The sequence below is a fragment of the Myotis daubentonii genome, chromosome 15, assembly GCF_963259705.1.
Source record: "Myotis daubentonii chromosome 15, mMyoDau2.1, whole genome shotgun sequence".
Classification (NCBI taxonomy): Eukaryota; Metazoa; Chordata; class Mammalia; order Chiroptera; family Vespertilionidae; genus Myotis; species Myotis daubentonii.
The window spans coordinates 30,259,007-30,277,882 of record NC_081854.1 but is presented as its reverse complement, the minus strand read 5'-3'; the positions used below and the strand labels follow the sequence as shown (position 1 = coordinate 30,277,882).

The 18,876-nt window shown below is 41.3% G+C and overlaps 1 protein-coding gene across 12 annotated transcripts in view; it reads left to right on the top strand.

Annotated features, from left to right (window-relative positions):
* Positions 1–18,876, top strand: part of BANP (BTG3 associated nuclear protein) — a 153,201-nt gene that overhangs the window by 10,392 nt on the left and 123,933 nt on the right. For 2 of the 12 annotated variants that reach the window (XM_059667100.1, XM_059667102.1), the window contains one exon: positions 15,827–15,921. The exons of 9 other annotated variants lie outside the window; for them this stretch is intronic. The gene's annotated coding sequence lies outside the window, so the exon portion shown is untranslated. The remainder of the gene's footprint in view (positions 1–15,826; positions 15,922–18,876) is intronic. One more of the 12 variants, XM_059667105.1, reaches the window with a different exon arrangement.

The following is an 18,876-nucleotide window of genomic DNA, read 5'->3' as shown; positions in this document are numbered from 1 at the left end:
TTACAAGGTATGAGCATGGAAGAATAAAATCTGTCTAAAAGGCCAGAGAAAGTGAAGAGATAAGAATAGTTTTTTTAGTTAAATCCCTGAAAAAGACAAGTGGAATTGAATGTGGGGAAATTGACTACCATTACATTGTCCTAAGTTATTTTTATATTAGCATTTTAAATAGTTGAGCACAAATAAGGCATCAAAAGTGAAAGTTGGGCAGAGGGCCCAGGTTGGGGTGGAGGCCTGGCTATTCTTGTTACAGAATTTACCAGGTGACCAAAAAATACACAGGGAGTACTCGGAGATTCAGGAAAACCCATTTATTTTGGAGTGAGTGAATACGGAGGATGCTTTCCCTTCATACCCTTTGGTTTCTTTGTCCCCCGAATATGGCAGGCTTCCGGATCTTTCGTGGGCTTTGCGAAAAGCCCTCTGTGTTGGGATGGGGGACGTGAGACCACACCCAAAGGCCTGGCCTGGCACAGTGCTGATAACCCCCTTTGGGGGTTGTGTATGGTTCATGGTTTATGGCCTCAGTAAAATGGGAGTGTTCTGGGAAACTGGTTCTGCAAGACAGGACAAGCATCAGTGGAGTTAGTTATCAGCTAGTAGGAGTGTGCGTTAGAAGGCAGGTTACTGGCACAGATTCAGATTGCTAGCCACCTCTCACCCCCATGTCTTATTTTCCCCTTCGTTCTGACCAGAGCACTGTCGGGAAACCTGCGCCTGCGTCGAACCAGTCAGCCTGTGGACTTTGCGATTGTACTGACAAACCTTTTAGTAATAGATTTACATTGTGTGCTTCAAAAGCTGCTGCTTGTAGTCTCCAGTGATTTTTCCTTTTTCCTTAAGGTGGAAAATCATCAAATAACTTGAAGCAAAGGTTAACCTTTCTGAATTAGAAGTGGGTTTGGATAAACTGGCAGTGAAAACACGGTATGTGTGCTGCTGGCATTTCCTCACTGGTGTGAACTACATGTCCCCTGAATATGGCCAGGGACACAGGCATCTTAATCTTCCTATACGGAGCAGGGAAGAACTCCAGCTGCAGTTCCTGCTGTCACCATGCAGTGCAGCCCTGCAATTCCATTGGTAGGTGGGTGGCCAGGTTGGGACTCCTGTTGCCAAGCCTGCCTTATGGATACTCTCATCAGTGGGAGTCGGGCATGGGCCTTGGGAGCAAACCACTGTGTTAGGCTTTTATGCCCAGAACACTTCTCTGAAGATGCCAAGTAGTTCACAACCCAGGTGTTTAGACTGACTGACAAAAAAAAGGCTGGTGTTCTGTTAACCATTTAAAAGTTGCAGCTGTCAGGGGGCAAGCACAGTTTTCAATTAATTGAAATTACACATTTTAATATTTACAGGATTTAACTAATTTCACTTTTTATTTTTGCAAAATGAGGACTTACTATTTATTGTTATTTTAAATTTGTGTGATTTAAATTTGTATAATTTGTATTTGTATAAAATGCAGTCCTACTATGTTAGGGAGTAGAAAGGAAGCTCAAGGACGTACAATAAGCTGAAAGCAAATACATACTGCTAGGGGTTCCCTCCACACAGAGCTGTTAATAAAAAATTCAGTTCAGCTTGCTTCATGGATTCTCCCAGGATCATTCAAGAGTCAGTAAGGCTGCTTTGCCTTATTGGGATGTCTATGAATCCACTATAATCTGAATCATAAATTGCTCTTTGTAGCTAACAGGAGGTGGATCAGCAAGAACCAATCCAGGCCTCTAGGTAACTGAACAATCCTATAATAGCGGAGGCACCTCTAAGGAGGTCAAGATTACTATCCTATATGATAAAAGGGTAATATGCAAATTGACCCTAACAGCAGAAAGACTGGGAATGACTGGTCACTATGACACACACTGACTACCAGGGGGCAGACGCTCAATGCAGGAGCTGCCCCCTGGTGGTCAGTGTGCTCCCACAGGGGGAGCTCTACTCAGCCACAATCCAGGCTGACGGCTGCCAGTACAGTGGTGGTGGTGGGAGCCTCTCCCTCCTCCTCAGCAGTGCTAAGGATGTCCGACTGCAGCTTAGGCCTGCTCCCCGCTGGCAAGTGGACATCCCCCGAGGGCTCCTGGGCTGCCAGAGGGATGTCTGACTGCCAGCTTAAGCCCAATCCCCCGGGGCCTAAGCCAGCAGGTGGTCATCCCTCGAGGGGTCCCAGACTGCGAGAGGGCACAGGCCGGGCTGAGGGACCTCCCCCCACCCCCAGTGCACAAATTTTTGTGCACTGGGCCTCTAGTTCTTCAATAATTGTCTTTAATTTCTTTATCCTTCAGTCTCAAAAAGAGGCAGTTTCAAGATTCTGTAGATGCCATGGACATCATTAAACACGAGGGCAGAGGCTAACAAACATTTTCTGTTAAAGGGTCAGAAAATATTTTTGGTTTTGGAATCTCTGTCACAGCTGCTCAACTCTGTTTGCCCTTGCAGGGTGGAAGCCTGAATGGGAATGGCTGTTTTTCAGTGAAACCTACCTACAAAAACTGACACCAGGCTAGATTTGGCCCTTGGGCTGTAGTGTGTGAATTCCCAAGCTCTAGACTAAAAGTTTCACTGCAAGTTGGAGAAAGAAATCATGGTTGGAAGTTCAATAACAGTATGATGATAGTAAAGCATACTTCAGCTGGTGCCAAGCACTGTGCAAAGTGTCATTTAGGCATTACTCTCTTAGTTTCCTCTAGCATCCATGCTCTTCACTGCCAACTTGGAGAGTTTGGGGGCAATCTGGAGGAATCCACTGAACCATCTCTGAGAGTGTAGGTCAGAATCTTTTAGTTTATTTTGAGAAAATCTACTTGGAAAGAAATTGTCAGTGGAAGCCTCTTATAAGTATAATTAGCATTGGCAAAGTCACCTTCAAATGAAAATGCCTCTATCCATTCTCACTACCACCTTTTTTGGAGAAAAAGCCTCAACATCTCTGTAGGATTTTTTTTTTCAGGCTTAGAAGTTGTAAGAATTGTACAAAGAATTGTATAGTTTCCTAGATTCTCAGATGTTAATATTCTATATTTGCTTTACTGTTTCTATAAATGTATGTGTGTGTGTGTATATACATGTTTTTTTCCTGAAGTTTGACATAATCTCTTTTAACTACTTACATTTTTAAAAAATATATTTTTATTGATTTCAGAGAGGAAAAGAGAGGGAGAGAGAGATAGAAACATCAGTGATGAGAGAATCATCGATTGGCTGCCTCCTGCATGCCCCATATTGGGGATCGAGCCAGTAACCTGGGCATGTGCCCTTGACTGGAATTGTACCTGGGACCCTTCAGTCCACAGGCCAACTGAAGCAAACTGGCTAGGGCAAGTGTCTGTTTCTTAAAAAGGAGGACATTCTTATATAACCACAGTCCAATGATTAAAATTAAGAATTTATCATTGATGCAGCTCTATTATCTAAGCAACAGATCTAATTCAGATTTTACTAATTATCTCAATAATGTCCTTTATACTGAAAGAAAAGGGGACTCCTTTATGAACTTAGATGAATATATTTTTCCCCAAGAATATTTGGCCCCCATGATGATACTGTGGTGGATGTGTCTGCCAGGGCTGTGTGTGGTCAGCCAGTGTCTGCCACATGACCTTAGCAGGCCTACCCATGCTTTTGTCCATTTGCTGCTTTAGATCATGTTAACTAGTTCTCCTTGGTTATCCACTCTGCCTCTGAGGGATTGCACTTATCTGACATCTGTTGTGTGGGTCAGAAATGTCTGGAATGGTCCCTGCATCTGCATCTGCATCTGCCACCTGCCATTGTTAACTTTGTTATTTGTTCTAATGACTGCTCATGTCAGGAGCTAATTTTCTCTTGTTTTTATGTTGCTGGTTAGGATTATAAATTCCCTTAACATTTTGGCATAATCTAGTTGTTTGGTTTGGATTCTACAGAATTGTGAGGTGGATAAAGGAGATTAGGACATTTAGCCCTGAACTGCTGGCCACCTCCCTCCCCAAGCTTTGCAGTATGAGGCAATAAACAGGAGGAACAGATGGGTGATAAAAGGATTTCAGTTTTTAGAGGGAGCTGAGAGATGGATGGATGCACAGGCCCAAACTCCAGGGAAAGGAAACGGGAACACATGGTGATGGCTAACATGTGGGCTTAGTTAAGGACACAAAATGTGTTACTGTGGGAGTGTGCTCTGTTTCCTCCCCATCCCACTTCACTGCTCTCTGGTCTCATGTTCCCCTAATATTCATGGTGTATGTTTCAGATAAGGGGAGCATTTAGGGATGGGCCTATTTCTGTGAAATGGGAACACACCTACATCAAAGGTTGGGAAGATTAAATGACATAATGTTTAATATAGTGTTTAGGATTCAATAAATGGTAGCTCCTATAATTATTGTTATCAACTTTACCTGTCAGGTCCTATATCTTTTTATGCTTGCCAACCTCAAATGGTGCTGATTTAATTGGTAGAGGTTTTGCATATAGTCTGAATTTTGTCTGTGATAAACTTACATCATATAATTTTAGATATTTAGATTTGGACAGGAGCTTAGAGGTATTGTAAATTAGTACAAGTTGCTAATTAAAAGCTCGGCTGTGATTGTAAAGTATACACTTGTTAACAAGTGCAAGAACCTATGATAACTGCACTTCTGTGAGGAACCTGCCAGTACCACATGTAGGCCCACACTCTGAGGGCGTGGAATCACAGCCCCCTGGCCCAGCAGAAGTCCTTAATAGTCTTTAGAACCCTCCTGTTCTCTCCAGGGAAGTGACCTTTCTGTTGTACTTTTTATTGTAAATTGTGATTACTATATGGTGTTGTAATTTTGGTGTATTATTTGATATTCAGTGATAATTTTCAATTCTATTAGATGATTTTAGACAATTTGTGATATTGAGTATGAATTCGTACTGTGTTAGGGCCAATATTTCTTATAAGAACAGCTGAGTGGCTCAGTTGGTTGAGCATTTATCCTGTGCACCAAAAAGTTGCCTGTTTGATCCCTGGTCCAGGGCATGTACGGAAGGCAACCCATCAATGTTTCTCTTTTTCTTTCTCAACATGTCCTTGGGTGAGGCTTTAAAAAAAAAGGAAAAAAAAAAAAAGAGAACACTTTCCATATGTCAGTGGAAAAATGACTTTAAAATTTTACCTCTAATTCAGTATCTGATTATAAAGTGAGCTATAGTTGAATTTAAGTATATAAATATCAAAATCAATATAATATCTGTCTGAAACATAACTTTTTTCAGTAGAGGTACAAACATTGACTTATGTCATCTAATTCATTTTCACATCTCTAAATGTTTTTCATTTTAACGGTAAAATATAGAGGTATAAATGCAGTGAAAGTGTAGGAAAGAGCATCAATTGTGGTCTCCAAATACAGGGGTGGGCAAAAGTAGTTTACAGTTGTAATACAAATATATAATACAATAATGAATAAATAATAATACAAGAATAAACTGTTTCATGTACTCACAACTGTAAACCTACATTCCCATCATGCCCGCCACTATATTTAATGTTTTAACTTAATTATTTTACAAAAAAATTTATTTCATAGAGGAAGGGAGAGAGAGAGAGATAGGAACATCAGTGATGAGAGAATCATTGATCAGCTGCCTCCTGCATGCCCCACACTGGGGATGGAGCCCACAACCTGGGTATGTGCCCTGAACCTGGTTCAGAGGTCGACGCTCAACCACTGAGCCACACCAGTTGGGCTTCTCTTGACTTTTTAAAATTAGAAGATAATTAAACCAAGATTCCTATTGTCCTTGCAGCAGAAGGTTTGAAAGAGCTGTCAGGGCATCAAGGTATCCATGAGTTTCAGGATTATCTGTGTTTGCAGGATCATTTGAACCTGAAGATCATTACTTTCTTCACTAAAGCATTTGTGGATGACTCCTGTGTGCCCAGCGTGGTGCTTGTGTTAGTGATGATCCAAGGCATAGAGCAATTGTTTTTACATTAAAGTGAGACTTTCAGCCACTAGAGGAGCCATTACAGCCCCAAAGCAGCTGTAGACAGTATGCAGACAGCTGGGCATGGCTGTATTCCAATAAAACTTTACTTGTGGACACTGAAATTTGAGTTTCATATAATTTGACATTTCAAAATATTGCTTTTCTTTTGATTTGGCTCATGGGTTGTACAAAAACAGGTAGAGGGCCAGATTTGGCCCATAGGGTCATGGTTTGCCAACCATTGGCTTAGAATGCATTTGTTGGGTGATTGAATAAAATGAGATTATATATAGGCAGGCAGGAGGTAACCGGACTAGGAAAGGCTTGAAACCTGGATGGAGGAGTTTAGATGTGATGCTGTCAGCAGAGGAGGGCCATGGAATGTGCTGAGCTGGGCTCTGAGAGGATGAGCCCTCCAGAAAAATCACTCTGGAACTTAGAGGATGGATGAGAGAGGATTGGCTTCCTGCCTCAGTCATGTGTAACTTTGGGAGGGACAAAGGGACACTCATTCTGTCACATCAGTGGACTCAGCTTTAGAGTGTGCCTACACATCAGATTGGAGGCAGGGACTGGGCAGGAGGCTAGTTCATGGATAATGAGGCACTTAGCAGACCAGGTGCAGTGGGGGAGAGGAAGAGAAAGTCAGGTTGGAATCAATAAGCCGTGAAGAAACTATAGGATAGGGTCTGGTGATGGTTGGATACTTATGGGTAACAGAGCAGAGAGAGTTAAAAAAAAAAAAAAAAAGGTGCAGGGTTCTTTCTCAGAGGGGTTGGTATCTCCTTGATCAATATTCTTGGGGAAAAGGAGCTAATAGGGACATGAGAAGAGTTCATCTTTCAAAATATTGGAATAGATTTCATTGTCTGTTGTCTTATGGGCATAGGGTGGTTTGAAATACTGGACTTGGGAAAGTCGTTGGTGCGTGTTTAAGGTGGCAAAATTTTGGGAGAGATGGTTGTCAGTTCCGTAATCAAAGTGAGTGCCTGCCAGCACCCTCTGGGAGACAGTGCCTTCCATTGTGCTGCTCTGTTTCCTGAAAGACCGGAAGGGGCTGCATAGGCACCTGCAGCCTGTTGGTTAGTGACTGCACTGCAATTGGAGTGGCCCATGTGACATGGAGCCAGGGGGGTGGACATGCTCTGCAAGGGACAGCTTTCAGAGGAGGACAGTGGTCTCAGGTGAACCCTGGAGCAAGGCCCCAGGAAAGGGAGGAAGACATGGATGGGTGGCCTGAGTGAAGAAGAAAAAGAAATGCTGATGCTAAAAGGCAGTTAGAAATTGTTTACAGGGCTCTTGTCTGGTCTCTTGGAGAAAAGTTCCAGTCCAACAGCGAGTTTGGAAAACAGATTTTTGGGGGGATTCAGAAGGGAGTGGGAAGAGACAATGTTTGTGGATGGGCTTGGGCTCTAGAACATGTTCTAGGAGTTTGGCACAGAAGAGATGTGATGATGGTGGCTGGTGGCAGGCAGAGTGGATTGGAGAGTTTTATTTTTGTTTTTTTCTAAAGACTGACTTATTTTAAAACCTTTTATTTTGTAATAATTTGAGATTTGCAGATAATAGCAGAGATAGTACAGCTTGTTCTTGTGTACCCCACACCCAGTTTCTCCCCGTTAACAACATGCACCACCATGATGTGGGACAGTGTTTGCCAACATGAAGCTCTCCAAGCTCTGCTTGATGGAGCGTGAGCATGTTTTACTAAATCAGTGATTTTGTGCTACCTCCTCCTAACTTTAATCTAGAGAAAAGTTGCTAAAGAGCACAATGAATATACAGGTGTATAGCCTTCATCTAGATCAGTGGTCCTTAACCTTCCTAATGCCATGACCCTTTAATACAGTTCCTCATGTTGTGGTGACCCCCAATTTCATTGTTACAAATTGAACATGATTAAAGCATAGTGATTAATCACAAAAACAATATGTAATCATATATGTGTTTTCCGATGGTCTTAGGCGACCCCTGTGAAAGGGTCATTTGACCCCAAAGGGGTTGCGACCCACAGGTTGAGAACCACTGATCAAGATTCACAAAGGGTTAACATTTGTGTGGGTTTTTTCCTGCATTTGAAAGTAAGTTGGAGAGCTCACCTTATTTTATTCCCTAAATGCTTGAGCACTCATGTCTGAGAGCAATGACATTCTTTTACAAAACTACACATAAAAAAATGAACAATAATTCAGTGTTACTAAAGATTCCGTCCATATTTAAATTTCCCTTGAAATTCTTTTATGGCTGAACCCCACCCCATCCCCAGGACCTTACTTCATCTGGCAGGTCTCCTTAGTTAATTGAGAGCAGACCTCTGCTAGTTTGTTCTGTGCCATGGACTTTTTAAGACTCCCAACCAGTAGACCTACACCTCTGACCCCTTTGCTCTTGCTCTGTCCCCTCCTGACTCTCAGATCTCCCCCAGTTCTGGGCAGCCTTCCTTGATCTTCCAAGGCCAGGGTAGCTGCCTCAGTCTGTGTTCCCCTAATGCTGTTTTAGCTATGGCTAAGCAGTAGATCCCAAGTGTTACTTCTTAGTATGCATCTTAAGGGTAGGGTTACATTCTCCTCCCTTGTAGTGTATGTCTAGTTGTATGTATGTGCAGTGTGTGCCCAATGATTTTTTAAATAATCTATGAATGAATGCAGTAAGATCACAATACTAATTGTGTAAAAGAGTTCATAGAGACTTATTAAAGTTTGACTTGGAACTACGAAATAAGATTAAGGTGTTTTAGCCTACAGTCAATTGTACAGTATTAGACTTACGCATCTTTGGCAGTTGTAGTATTTTATTTGATCAGAACAGATGATACTTCACAATGTAAGTAATTTAGTAGCTGTCAGGGAAGAATTAAAATATGGGTGTTATATATGTAAAAACCAAAATTTTTGTTGCAAGGTTTATGCAGGCTTCTGCAATATTAGTTATATTTACCATTGGCAGTTGGTAAACCAAGTAAAAGTTGCTTTTAAATGCATTTATAGTTTATATTTTATAGTAGGATTAATCTGGAATTCACATTAATTCATATGTGGTTCTTAGGTTTTCTTTCTAAAAATGTACCTGATAGCAGTGGTTGTCAAAGTGTGGTCTACAGAACCCCAGGGTGTCCTTGAGACCTTCCCAGAGGGTCTGTGAGATCAAAGCAGTTTTCATAATGATCGTTAAGTGGTCATTGCCTTTTTTGCATGTTGATGTTTGCACTGATGGTGCAGGGTCAGTGGTGGTAAAACTGATGCTGCTTTAGCACAATTGAGGCTGAGGCCCCAAGCTGCAGTTGTACCATTGTAGTCTTTACTGCCATGCAATTTTTAAAAAATTTTATTCACCTAAGAATGTACTTGATGAAGCAGGGTAAATCTCAACCCAGTACACCTCTTTTTAAGACAGGATGTATGTGGAAAGCAGTTGTGCTGCATTTTGGAGTTAGAGGATTCCCTCAAGGACAAGTCCTGCAATTATTTGAGTTGCTAGCTAGTTCAGCCACTTTTTTTCATGGACCACTAGGAAAGAATAATTGACAAACTACCAATTTTCCTACTAAGTGAACAAATTCAGCTTGCCACTTCAAGGAAAGCAACTAACACAATTGCCAGTGATACAGATTGAACTTTCAAGTGAACTTGGAATTTCAGAAAGCTTGTATCTGCTGCTATGAGCTCGATAGCTTCCTAATACTTAAAGACTTTCTGATGTGATCAGTGCTCATATCAATGAATGTAATGCTTTTGATAGTATATTATAAACAACATTCAGAACTCAGTGAATCTGTATTTTCCAGATGACAAGTGCATGGAGTTTCAAAATCACACTTGTGTAAAGGTCCATTTAAAGGGCAGTACAGACCAATGGATTTTAAAGTAATAGCATACAAAAAGTTCACTGATATGGTTTTAGATTTCACATTGCAGCAAGCCTTTAGGAAAAATAAAACACTTGTTGAGTTTTGGTATTGTATTAAAGAAGAATATCTACAGTTAGCTGAAGGTTATTAAAATATATACTCTTAAAAAATAAAATAAAATACATACTCTTCCCTTTCCCAGCATGCACCTCTTTGTGAGGCTGGGTTTTCTTCATATGCATCAACCAGAACAATCTATTACAATAGATTGAAAGCTGAAGCAGATATGAGAATCCAGTTGTTTTCCATTAAGTCTGACATTAAAGAGATTTGTAAAAATGCCAAACTGTGTTCCTCTTCTTTAGATTTTGCTGCGTTTGTTGTTTTTGAAACTATAGTTTATTTTCATAAAAATGTTTTGTATGTTAATATGTAATATGTTGGTTTTTATAATTTTAAATGAATAAAGAAATATTCAAACATTTTCTGTTCTAATTTCAAATGTGATAACTATTGATAGATATACCTATACAAGCACAGGTTTTGGGCCTTACTAATTTTAAGATGATAAAGGGGGTCTTTAGACCAGTGAGTCTGTGGATTGTGACAGTGAGTGCTGTGAGATCAACTTAAATCCATTTTCTTCTCTTTTCTGCATTTGTGGTTTATATTTGAGGAGGTTTACATATTTTGGAAAACATGAATAAAAGTGACTAATTTAATCAAACATTAAATTAGCTCTCTCAGGCTAGTTTGATCTTTTCCTAATTTTAAACTCAAACATTTTTTGGGAAGGGGGCTGTCTTAAAGAAGAAACAATATGGCCTGAATTTCCCTCATTGGAAACCATAGGAAGAAGTATTTCTTGCTTCCTAATTTCCTAGTTTATCTATTACCAAGTCATTTAGTCAAATTGCTCTTTGTTCCCTATTTCATCCTTTGCATATTTCCCCTCCCACCCCACACTGATTTTGGGAGAAAAATAAGTAAACTGAGTCTTTCCCCTATATCTCAGTTTAATAAAAATTTGTTTCTTTGCTTACTTCATACTGACTTTTAATTATTTATTTTATTACTATACTTACATAAAAAAGATTTGACTAGATGGAATGCTCTTTAGTTTCTTGGAGGTTTCCCTGTTCCTGGAGATTTAGCTTTTTAACTAGGCACCACTTAGCTCCTTCCTCACATGGGATTGGAAATTACTGTTACGATTTTTATGGCATTGTGGACTTGACATTTGGGTGGGGCGTGGTGGGTGATGTAATGTCAAGAATACAACCATATACCTATACAAGCACAAGGTTTTGGGGCCTCATTAATTTTAAGGCTCCAGGGAGGTGGAGTCTGCTATAGGACCTTGGTGATGGTCCTTCCTCATCACTCCTGAAGCAAGCGTCTTTTCTGCAGAATTGTACTCAAAGACTTGTAGTTAGGCCCATCTCCCTCTTGTACTTGTTCATGGACAGTTCTAACCCTCAGAGTAATACATTCAGATTATATTTTTGTCATCTGTAAAGTGAAGTTAGGTTAGCACTAGATGACTTCCAAGGCCCCTCCAAGAAATGAAAAGGGTATACCAAGCTTTTTACCCATGACTTGTGGACTGCTTCTCTTTAGCCACTCTTCATGTATCTGATAAATAAGTCTAGTAGAGCAGGTCACTGCCCTGGAGGTTATACACCTGGCTACATTGTTCTACCTCCTGCGGAAATCATCTGATCTAAGTCAGACACAGCATCAGGGTTGGTATAAGAAACTGCTCTATGAAGACCGCCCTAAAAAACTGATGGGAAAATTGTCCCATATGTTGTGACATCCCTAATGAGATGATCCAAGTGATGTCATTTTCACAGTAACCGAGAATATCCCTGTGTCCATACAGCGAGGCTTTGTTTGGTTATTTTTTTCTTGCTGCCATTTTTACATAATGAGAGCTGATAGTTTATAGTGTTTTCTTTTTTAACCTTTACTGCTGAAGCTAAGCTTATTGCTCAGTCACAGGAGCCTTTCTTTTATCCCTGTTTTAATGACCTTGTGAGTTTATTGTATGGATGTCCAAACTTAAAGTTTATTTAAAAATTAAAATAAATTTGCAGTTCTGTATTTCAGCTGATGAACAGCTGCTGTGTCTTTTGCTGATGGCTGACAAGCAGCTTGTTGGATTTTCACTGTTAGCGGAAAGTGTCACATGAAGTTCACAGTCATAAACTAAATAGCTTCGTGACTTAGTTATGGTACATTCCTATTGAAATCAAAATATAAATTGAAAGAACTTTGAAGACCTAATCCATGGTTTTTAAGTAGAAATGTTGACCTTCATAGTTCTGCATTGCTGTGTAACTCTATAATGGGCTCTTCCACTAGATTCATCACGTGTGTTCATTGAGGGCCAGCATGTGCCAACCCTGTGCCAGACAGGAAGCAAAAGGGAAATTCCTGCCCTGATGGAGCTGATCTTCTAGTAGGGAAGACAGATTTAAACGAAATGAACATTTAGCACATGTAGTAAGTTGGACAGTAAGTGCTTTTCGAAGAAGCAGGAAGGGAACAGGGAGGTGGGTGCTGGTGGTGGGTGTAATTGAATGGGTGTAATTCAATTATGGAATTGGCAGTAGGTGGTGGAGGGGTAGGCGGGTGTTCGTGTAAGGGCCCTGAGCTGGGTGTACCTGCACTCGAGAGGCCTCTTTGGATAGGGGTGAGTGAGGAGCAGCAAGGAGAACCTGAGGGGCATTGTGAGGTGCTGGCTGGTGGCTTCAGGGTTTTAGGAAAGCCATCCTGAGTAAGCAGAATGCCTTCAGAGGGCTCTAAACAAATGAGGGACAGTCTGACATGTGTTTGATGTGATCCTGAAAGCCTTTTAACCAGGCATTGGGAATAATTATGGTGTAAAGGCAGAGCAGGAAGGCCTCTGTGAAGGCCGGTGCACGACTCCAGATGAGCCCATGCTTATTGAGAGAATTTGCCCACAGATGGAACATGAGAGAGAGAGAGAAAAACCAAGGACTGAAGGTTTTTGGTCTAAGCAACTGGTGTTACCATAAATTGAGATGGAAAGTCTGGGAGGAGCACTTGGTTGTGGGGTATCGGGTTCAGTTTGGTGCCTTGCAGTTGGGACTAGATACCCAGGGGAACTGTCCAGCAGGCTATCTGTAGTTCACGTCTGAGGTCTGAGTTGAAGGGTGAATCTGAGCCATCAGCACATAGATGGTATTTCAGAATGATTGAGAAGAGGTCCAGCACCTGGCCCTGGTCCTTCCACATCAGGGAGATCATGCACACCTTCAAAGAACCTCTGCAAGACAAGGCCAGGAGAGGAGCCAGGCCAAGAAGGCGAGGGAGGGAGGCTGGCTGTGGAGCAGGTGGGAGTGAGCCCTGGGCAGGTGCTTGTGGGGGCCAGGGCAGGATGGATAGGGGCAGTTTGGTCAGTGGAAAAGCCAGAGTCTGATTGACTGGCTCTAGAGAGAATGTGAAGGAAGGAAATGGAGACACATGTACAGGCAACTCTTGGGAATTCTGCTCTGAAGGGGAGGTGGGGAAGTAGCAGTGCAGTGTGTATTGGGAATGACCTGGGAGGCAGATGGTAAAGGGACTCGGAGAGAACTGCTGAAGTGCGGGAGCCCCTGGCGGTAAAGAGGGGAGGGCATACCAGTACCTTTGGATCGGAGCAAGGCCAGGTGGTGCCAATAAGCAGCCAGAGGTGGGGTGGCTAAGTTCAAAGGAACTCTGATGTGGAAGAGAAAGCACTGAGGAAGGAGGAGCTGGGGTTTGGAAGGGAGAGGAGAAAGTATGACACAGTGGTCCAGGAGAATGGAAGTGTTCAGGGAAGGGCTGCTTTGTGTCTGCAGCCTCGGACACATCAGCACTAGTGGTCATGGCTGTGTGTGATGGATGCACACAAGTTGTAGGTTATATACTTGTTACTTTGTTTTAGAAAAACAATTTCACAGGTGATAAATGAATATGGGCTTATAGAAAATTCAACAATCCTGAAGGATCAAGAATGAAAGCCAGCTCATACTGAAGGTTACCTCTGAGGTAACCTTCAGAATGTATCATTTCAGACACACATGGATATGTGACTATACATACATGCATTTTTAGAAAACAGAATAGGGATCATATACTGTTTTGCAATTTTCCTTTTACGTTCCTTTCTGTTAGTAGTATATTCTGGAGACCTTTCTATTATGGCTCATGCAATCAAACCATTCTCACTGACATTAGTGTCTGCAGTATTTTATAATAGGGTGTACTTTCATTTACCACTCCCCTAAGATTGAGCACTTAGGTTGTTGATTCGGTCGGTGGGCTCTTTTTTCATGTGCCCCCTAGAAGAGGCTCTCTTCAGCCACTTGAGAGGTTAGGATTCAGGATTTTATGGTGAGTTTGGAGTATTTCCTTAAGCCACTTGTAGAACTTTTAGAAACCAGGAAAAAGGTTGAATTGGGCCCTTGAAAACTTTCCACTAGCCTTCTCTGAGAGACATTTATTTAACCTGGAAGCCTTGGCTCATGAATGGGCTTCAGGGTGGCTCATGTGACGGAGTCCAAAATACGTTAGTTTAAAGCAGGGTTCTAACTAGTCATTGCCATTAAAGACATTACTGAACATTAATCTCAGTCCAGTTGTTTTATTATATTAAGACTGGACTGTCTCCAGGACTTCTGAGAAATGGCAAATTTAATTTGCCAAAATGGCAACGGCATGCATTGCTCTGTTCCAGTTTTCTTGGGCTTGTTGCCCTACTTTTCTATTCAAGCCTTCAGTGTTAGCAGAATTTTAAATGACTCTTTATCCTGGCCAGAGAATCGTTTTGAGTAAACAACTTGGATAACGTATGGTGTCCTCATTTGGAAAAGGTTAAGATTCAGGATTTTATGGTGAGTTTGGAGTATTTTCTTGAGCCACTTGCAGAGCTTTCAGAAATCAAGAAAAGGCTTGAAAAAGGCCCCTGAAAACTTTCCACTAGACCAGTGGTTCTCAACCTTCTGGCCCTTTAAAAACAGTTCCTCATGTTGTGACCCCCAACCATAAAATTATTTTCGTTGCAACTTCATAACTGTAATTTTTTTACTGTTATGAATTGTAATGTAAATATCTGATATGCAGGATGGTCTTAGGCGACCCATGTGAAAGGCTCGTTCGACCACCAAAGGGGTCGCGACCCACAGGTGGAGAACCGCTGCTCTAGACCTTTATGAGAGATAGGTATCTAACCTGGAAGCTATGGATCCAGGGCCATCATGAATGGGCTTCAGGTGTATCACTTAGGTTAAGCTTGGCTGCATGTGACAGACTGCAAAATACACATTGTTTTAAAGCAGGTGGTTGTTTATTTTCCTTTCTTATGAGAACGTCTGAGATAGGCAGTCCAGGAGGCGTGGCAGCTCCATAGATGTGAGGACCCAGGCTATTTCCTTCTTGTTCTTTGCTCCAACGTTCTAGCGCCTGTCCATCCTCATCCCTAGAGTCTAGCAGCAGCAGGAGGGCCATGGTCACTGCCAGCTTTCTTTTGATGAGGTGCTGGCGCTGCCATGCACCGTGTCTGAGCTCATGTTCCATAGGCTCAAACTTGGTCAGGTAGCCACAGTGTGCTGTAGGAGAGGTGGGAGCTTTCCTTTGGTGCCCTCATGGCCCTATAAATTAGGGCTCTTACACTGGTATTGGTGAAGCCTGTGAAACTTGGTAGAGTTTTGTCTGTGCAAATTTCCAGGGAAAGGGTCCATGGTTTTTTGTTTGCTTGTTTTTAATTAAATTCTAAAGCAGACTGTGACTCTAAAATGTTTTAAATCTATCAAGTCAAAGATCAGTTGGGTGGTATCTAACCGAGGACTACCACCTTCATTACAGAGTTCAGTGTATCCCTTTAATAATTTTTGCTTTGGTTTTTAATTTGGTAAAAAGAAGACTGAGATTATGGCATGAGTAGCTTTGATCTTTAAACTTACCACCAGTTAACCACCAGGTGACTTAGAGGTCATCTTCAGAGGACACACATTTAGCACAACACCTTATTTCCTATCCTGACAGGTGCTCTGGAGCAGTTGCTGAGGATGAAGGTGGAAGAAACTCCCAGTGTTCAGCACAGGCACCAGGTTCAGAGAATATTACTGGATATAACTGAGGTTGGAATTGAGAATGTCCCCCACAGTTTATGCCTAAATATTTAGTTGTGTTATGCCTAAATATTTAGTTGTCTGGACATCTTTAAAAAGTGTGTGGTGTTTTGTTTTGTTTCGTTCGTTTTTTTTTAATTTTGGAGAGGTGATAAATGCACTTGATAAAAAATGCAAATAGTATAAAAGGGTGAAAAGTAAAAAATGGTTTTCTTTTTACCCTTTATGTTCCGGAGAAATTCTGTGCATATTTTTATAGCATATTTTTTTTAAAGTATGTTGTGCACATCCTGCCCCATTTATATTCGTGTAATACTGCATCTTGGGAGTTGTTCTTAGAGATATTTGCCTCCTTTTACATTTCTTTGAAATTCCATTGTGTGGCAGTGCCATACGTTTTGTTGTTGTTGATGTACATTTAGGTTGCATCCATTCTTTTGCTGCTAAAAGCAATGCCTTAGTTGTGTGTTTTTTTTTTTGTTTTTTTTTGTTTTTTGGTATGTAGATCTATGTACAGATACATGAATCTATGTGCTGGAAGGATTCCTGAATAGGGAATGACACGGTCAGGGCTGTGTCCAGTGCATTTTGATAGCTATCTTGCTTGTTGTTCTCTAGGGTTATACTCCCACCAGAAGTGCAGGAGAGCTATTTTTCCTATTTCCTGATACTCTTCCAATACAGTGTACCACACTGAGTGTTGCTGTGGTTTTTTTTCTTAGCGTCTCCTGTTACACATATGCTGGATCTTCTTTGTCACTATGCTACTTTTTCTTGAACTTTCCGTTTCTTTTTAATTAAAAAAAAATTCCTCCTCTTGTTTTTCTGAAGGCATAATTTATTGTTTATTTGCTCTTGGATTCCTTCTAATTTTCATTTCCAAAACTGTTTTGCCTTGTTTCTAACCTTTTCTGAGTTCTGTCACTTCATTTTTGAGCTTTTCTCAAGATGGTTTATGGTTAATAGCACCATATCATTTCCTTCATGTATTTTAACTTGTTTTGAAATATTAGATTAGCATTTTTCATCTCTTTTGGTAACATGTCTTCTTAGCCTGTTTTCACTGACTTTAGTGGTGGTGGTGGTGGTGGTGTTCTTCTTTTTCAGAGAAGCAGGGAGAGGGAGAGAGAGAAATATCAATGATGAGAGAAGAAACATTGATAACATTGATCAGCTGCCTCCTGCACGCTCCCCACTGGGGATCAAGCCCACAACCCGGGCATGTGCCCTGACCAGGAATCGAACTGTGACCTCCTGGTTCATAGGTCAACACTCAACCACTGAGCCACACAGCCGAGGCTATTTTGCTTCTTATTCTCTTTTAATATATATTATGTTTTCATCAATTGGACCTCAATTTTTTTTTGTTTATTTTGATGTGGATTTAATTTTCCTGACTATTTAGAAGGGAGGCTTGATTTAGAATAGTTTTTCTAATTTCAGTGTTTTAGAGCTCTTATTTTACATGTTTTTTGGGAAGTCTTAAAAAAAATGTAGCAGTTCATTTTCTGAACTCTCCTGGCTCTGTTTTTCTCTCCCACCTTTAATTAGACTTTGATTTGTCTCTGTCATTGTTTTCACTGTCCTGTATATTTTGTATTCTGTTTTCAGTCATTTCGTTTCAGTGTGTTTGGCTTAAAGGGAGCTTTGGATGATGATGATTATTATTAAAAAAATATATTTTATTGATTTTTTACAGAGAGGAAGGGAGAGGGATAGAGAGTTAGAAACATCGAGAGAGAAACATCAATCAGCTGCCTCCTGCACACCTCCTACTGGGGATGTGCCTGCAACCAAGGTACATGCCCTCGACTGGAATCGAACCTGAGACCCTTCAGTCCACAGGCCGATGCTCTATCCACTGAGCCAAACCGGTTAGGGCAAGGATGATTATTTTTAAGAGTTCCTGGACCCCAGAATGCTCTAGGCCTCTGGACTTTATTGCAGACCTCTTGCATTTGTCTTCTCTGGGACTGTGCTCACTTCCTGGTTTTAGCTGCTGTTCTCAGGTTGACACATTACTTCTCTGCTCCCTGCTTCTACAATGATGATCTTGTTGCTGTCAGTGGTGTGTCCCTACTTGCTTGCATTTTGGGGTTTGTTAGGAAGAACTCATCACTCAGTTCTGCTATAGACATTGGCCTGATTTTGCTTTCCTAGCTGCTCCATGTGTTTTTATGGGGGATTTGAGGAGACTAAAAATCTTTTAGTAAAGGACTCAGTCAAAGTTGCTCTGAGATCTTTTGTTTCTCATCCAGATTGGGGGGGTTATCAATCTCTTTTTTGTTAAGGACAGTTGATGTTTTCTCACCTCATTCAGTCTTGTATGAAGTGATCATACATTTGATTAGATGTTTACAAAGGGAGACTTAAGAGAGGAGATTTGTTCCTCCTACAAATTGTCTTCCCTATGAAATTCTGGAGCTACCATTTAAGCTGTAGAATTTAAGTCTGGACAAAAGAGAAGAGGAATCATGTTACTTATAGGATTAAAGAACACATGTGAAACCTGCAAATTAATTTAATGCTTGTTGGAACTTACCATTAAAAGTTGCTGTCAGGAGATTCCGACTTGAAACTAGATGATCTGAAAATTGTAAGTTATCTCTCTGCTGCCCCACAGGAGCCGTGTAGGGATGGTAAGTACTTACCGATGAAAGGAGCTATGCTGTAGAGTTGAGTGTATGGTTTCTGCCCTCAGGGAGCATGTAGTCTAGGTGGGAAAGTAATTTCTTTTGTAAATAATTACTTGTAAATACATAATCTGATATAATGAAGAGGTAATATGCAAATTGACTGTCACACCCCCACACAAGATGGCCACCCCCATGTGGTCACACAGGGGAGGGCAGTTCTGGGCGATCAGGCCTGCAGGGGAGAGCAGTTAGGGGTGAGCAGGCCAGCAGGGGAGGGCAGTTAGGGGTGAGCAGGCCAGCAGGGGAGGGCAGTTGTGAGGGACCAGGC